Source organism: Crassostrea angulata, chromosome 9, assembly GCF_025612915.1.
Source record: "Crassostrea angulata isolate pt1a10 chromosome 9, ASM2561291v2, whole genome shotgun sequence".
NCBI classification, from domain to species: domain Eukaryota; kingdom Metazoa; phylum Mollusca; class Bivalvia; order Ostreida; family Ostreidae; genus Magallana; species Magallana angulata.
The window spans coordinates 18,372,950-18,378,949 of record NC_069119.1 but is presented as its reverse complement, the minus strand read 5'-3'; positions in this window follow the sequence as shown (position 1 = coordinate 18,378,949).

Sequence of the window (6,000 nt, the reverse complement as noted above, 5' to 3'; positions counted from 1 at the left end):
GATATTAATGAAAACAATAAATTTGCATCTATTAATATACGACATAACATGCATGGATCTCAAAATTTCCCATTGTTTATGCATGTTAGAGAATTTTTGTAAGTAGGATTTAAGACCTACTGTTCTAAATGACTTTAATGATCATTTTATACCATTTGTATGTCAAACCCTTCATGCAGCTTTGCAGTCCCGATGTTGAATGATATCTGTTACGTTCCTACACTTTCTGGGCCATTTCATTTCAAAATAATGCAGAGATAATTATGCTATATGCATATTAGAATATTTAACTGGCTCTCAAGTCTATACAAAAATTGACCAATCTTTTATTTCACACTGTAATATAAAATAAAAAATGGAACAAAACTAAGGTGATGTTGAACCGACGGACTTTGATAAAAACGATTGAGAGATTGCCTGAATTTTTCTTTAATTATATGTAATGGTGTTAATTTCGCAGTATCACGTGTAGCTTTTTGTGATTTTGTTTGTCTACCAACGTAGATGATGAGGTACTGAAAAGGCAGAGGACAGAAGTTTTATTTCACCACTACTGCTATCCCCCCAAAATAACTCTATTGATCAGGTCTTATTGATACTTTGATGAATAATCAAATGATGATCCAGTGTAATCTCATTCAAGTACAGTGCCACACAACAGTGCTAGTAACTTAAAATTTCGAAAAACATCTTTAAAGTCTTGTAATAGTAACTTTTCTTAATGGTACAATTTCAAATCTCTTTTCAATCTAGGGATTAAAATATGAAATAGAAAAGGATGAGAAAATGGAATACCTAAAAGGCTTGGTAGAATAATTATTTTTGTAAACAATTTGACAGAGTGGAACTAGGACAATTGGATGTTTTCACTCATTATGAGACTACACAATGTATATAATCAGGCATTTGAGATTTTCCTATCTCTTGTAAATATTTCGTTTGTAAAACACCGTTATTCCTTATGCAGCATGAATATATTTAAGGGTTTTTTTGCTAGAATTTTTCTTTCCATTTCAATATCTGTTTCAAAATTTCAATAGTAAAGAATAAAGCCAGTACAAACGGAAATATTGGTGGTTTTTTTTAGATACAAAATAAAATAGTATTGATACGATGTGGTACAACGAGATATTTTGGTCTCTATGTGACTATGCTTGGTTTCCTTAAGTTTCTAGTGATTAGTTTGGTCTTTGTACAGCTTTATATTTAGAGTTGTTTAAAAACGTTCAAGAATTTATCAAATCTGATTGTGTTAAGTTATGAATCACATTTAGTTAAAAACATTAGAACTATAACTAAAAAAATGAATAAATAATTAAAGCGGTATTTTACTGTTAAGAAGTTACTTCCGTTTCTGATATCTTGCGTATAAACCTCGATGTAAACCGATGAAACTTAAAGAATAAATTTTGTGGCACGGTTAGAGTGAAGAAAATATTTTTGAAATTTTATTATGCAATTTTGCATATCAGTTATTTCTTGGCACAACTTTTGCAGAGTACTGATACCAGTACAGATACGCTTTTACAACAATGATCCTGAATGGTATCCCAGCAATTTATCATATACGTAGTAGTGCATCAACCCTGATACAACTGTTTCGGACTAGGTGAGACAACAACCGGAAGCTGATAATTATTTCTCCCAGTCGTCAATGAGCTGCATTGCTCTCAAGTTTACCATTACCTGTATTTTTATCAAGACAAGTTTGTAAAATAAAACAACAAAAACAAACAATAAATAACGTAAAACATCAAGTAAAACGTCGGAATATTTCAAGTAATAACTCAATTAAAGCGGCAAACACTAATATGTATTTAAGCAGGCTTGGGCTCTGGCTGATACTAGGGTCGTAATCAAGATCACAGTGTGATGTTCTATATATCCCAGATGATCCCATTACATGTATTATTCTGGTTTAAGACCATTGAACCCAAGTGATATCCATTGCACCTCAAATGTACATGTACTAATGACAATCCCTAAAGTTAACGGGTACTCTAATAGCTAGCCACAAACAGCATTCATTAGGTTTTAGAATTAATTTAAATTATTTACTATGTTTTTTTTTCCTTTATAAGATTGTCACACTGTGCTACAACTATATTGTACGTATTTGTGTCTCAATTAGCGTCTAAATAAATGATCTTGAGTGATAAAATTATTTATGATCTTCATTTGTGCATGTATAAATGTGTCCTCGGTGTTTATAATTATATGCATCGCATTCAGAGGAAACGTAATGTAACAACGAATAGTTTGATTACTTTTAATAAAATATATTTATTTAGCCGTACAAAGACCCCGCTATCACCAGGAAGCTTTGAAACAAACAAAAAACCAAAAAGGCACTTTGTGATCAAAAATACGCAGTTGTACTACATGGTGCCAATTCGTATTACGAAATATCATTATGCTCAAATTGTCCTTTACAAAAACGGAGACAGGCAAACCCCCTATATCCCATCTCAATTATTGCATGCATAAAAGAATATGCAAAAAAAAGAAGAGCCCAAGATTGTTATATTTTAACCTCTTCTTAAATCATGTTTACACTTTAAAACAGTAATTCTGATTTAGGAAATATTATATTGAAGATATAGTTAAACACACACTAAAATGCGTATTTTTTTATATTTTTTCTGTAATTGATAGCTACCTTAATACCCTCATGAAGCACAAAAGAAGGCATTTATTATTTAGATGATTACGATTTTGTGTATATTTAAAACATGTTAGTCAGCTTTATTTAAACTAGTATATAATTTCGTTGTTTATGTATATAGCAAGATAGTTTTCTCGTTAACAAATACTTCTAATATTATTCAATCGAGTTGGTTATCTCAATTTAACTAGATATACTTATTACATAATTAAAATTGAAAAAAAATAGTAATTTAATGAGATGCAAACGAGTGCATTGCATTGTTTTAACGAGTAATTTTTAACAAATAATTTTATTTCGCTAGTTTCCTCCACATAATGAGGAGTTCTGTTTCATTTTCTACAATAAACTCGATAACCACATTGCTAGATTGACATCGATATGATTTTTAAAACGATATTATATTTTACAGTTTTATATATATAAATATATATAATTTAAAAATGATAAATATCCAGAATAAAATCACAAATTGATCCTATTAACCGCAAACGTTTTCGCCATTCCTGGCTCTTCAGGCAGTTATGTACAAATGACTAATATGTAACGTAGTGACGTCAATAAGCAAAAGTTCATTGTGACGTCATAATAACGTTAAAGTAGCGGAAAGTTAGAGTCACAGAGCAAAAAGGCGCTAAAAAAATAATAATCGCAAATATAACAAATGATTCAATTATATCACATGCATATAATGAATTTTTCACTGGGTGCGATTAAGTTTTGGTTTAAATAATTTAATAAAGTGGTCTTCCTTGGCTAAGCGCAGTATTTCATTTTCATTTGGAAGTTTATAAAATGGGAATAGGGTAAATTTTCCCTGGCCGCATTCAGCAAAATGTTCACAGCATGGAGTATTACGAACACTCGGGTCTTTAATCTGTTGCTTGTGGACACGAACACGCGCGTTTAGTTTCCCCGTCTGTCCAATATAAAATTCTTTGCATGTTGGGCAAATAGCACAATAAATAACATTTTCCGATTTACAGTTCATCGACGAATTGGCGCGAATTTCCATCCCAGATTTTAGTAGAATTGTATTTCCTTCTTCTATGTAGGCACATGTACCACATCTCGGGTCGCCGCATTTTTTCACAGATGGAATTTCCTCCTGCATTGTAAATCGGGCCTTGGTCAATATGTGTTTAAGATTTGGTGCTTGTCGTTGGCTACTGATTATGTCCTCGGATTGTAATAATTTCTTCATATTTTTTGACTGTTCTAATATAGGGTAAAGTCGTTTTGCGTCTGTTAGAAAATTTCTGTTCCTTGGATTGTGGGTCACAACAAAAGCAAGTTTCCCGTCGTTGTTGCGATTAATAGAAGACCGGCGAGGATTACGTAGAACATGTAATGGAATTTGTGTCGCTCTTTTTACTCCAGCGTTGATTAAATTTTTCGGGTATCTCTGACGTTGCAGAAATATTTTTAATTCTTCCAGACGTTTAGATCGTAAGGTTTTGTCTGTGATAATTGTACAAATTCTCCGTGCTAAGTTAAACGGAATATTGCGTTTTGTGTGGGAAGGGTGGCATGATCTAAAATCCAGATATTGGTGTGTGTCCGTGGGCTTACAGTATAAATCCGTTGTTATACATGACCCATTTTTTATAATACGTAGATCTAAAAATGGAAGTTCCTTGTCACTCTTCTCCATCGTAAATTGTATTGATTCATTTAAAGTATTTAGTAAAGAATGAAATTTCTCTAAGTCGTCTTCCCCTTTAGTCCAGTTATTTTTTTAGCGCCTTTTTGCTCTGTGACTCTAACTTTCCGCTACTTTAACGTTATTATGACGTCACAATGAACTTTTGCTTATTGACGTTACTACGTTACATATTAGTCATTTGTACATAACTGCCTGAAGAGCCAGGAATGGCGAAAACGTTTGCGGTTAATAGGATCAATTTGTGATTTTATTCTGGATATTTATCATTTTTAAATTATTTAAAACTGTGCCGATTTATTTTTTGTTGTATTGGGAAATTAAATATATATATATATATATATATATATATATATATATATATATATATATATATATATATATATATATATATATATATATATATATATATATATATATGCTTAGTTTGTCTATAGATATGATATCTGATTACATGTTCATTGCGATTGTTCATTTTATTAAGTGAGAAGAACAAATAAACAATATCAGTTGGATCATTTCTAAACCTGCTACACCAGACATGTCTTTTTAACAATACCGAGTACAGTTTGACCGCGCATGACTTTGCGCATCTGTTTATTTTCATGCAACCGAAGGTGCAAAATTATAAATTTATTTTTTATTGTTTTTTTTGTTTTGTATAAAATTAACATTTATGTATCATTAAATATTATATGTAACGTTATTGAAATGAGAAATTGTGATTTTATGACTTCGATAGAGAAAAATGCTAAGATAGCGCAAAATATGCACCACCGTTTCCCGGTATAGTAAACTATGTATAAAGCCAAAGAAAAAGGACTCGCTTATCTATTCCAGGCGGCCATTGATTTTAAAATAAAAATTGGATTTAACAGGGGATCAAATTGAATCATTTTAGCATTTAGAAAGTGTTATATCGTTAAATATTAATTTTTCTAAGCTAATATCATTGCAGTATGCAAAATTACCTATGTATTGGGAAAAAATCAATTTTGAATATAATCCTTGGAATAAAACTAGGATTTCAATATTTTGAAGATTTGGTGACTTTAAACAATAGTTTTTATAAATATATTTGGAGAAAAATTAATCTCTAGGGCAGAAATACCAAAAATATTGTAAAAATTTAGCGCATTTTCAACAAATTCCAACAGGATCCTATTGACACTTTTCGAGACGACCTTTTAGGAAATCGGGGCGGTATATATATCAGTTTTTCACTGCGCATGTACACTTGAACATATTTCATATAAATAAGGAGAGATCGTCAGTCAGATCTTTATGGTTTCATAGAAAAAAAATTGCAGAGGAGAGACATTTGTTAAAAGCATAAATAGGTATAGTTTTTATTGATTTTCAATATATGAGGGTGTACGACTTCATTGATTGATACTAAAATAATCGACTATCATTATCGGAGACAATCAGGTGTGACACCATGCGCAGAACTACAAGGAGAGGGTGGGGCCCACCGAAATTTGCACAGATAATGTTTATATTTATTATTTATTTATTTATTGACTTATTCACTTTGTGGTTTGTTGTTGTTGTTGGTTTTTTTTTTTTTTTTTTTTTTTTTTTTTTTTTTTTTTTTTTTTGCTTCTAAGACTTTTTAATGCTGAATTATAAGAGTTTTAAAATCATTATTCAAATGTGAGAATCAATACTT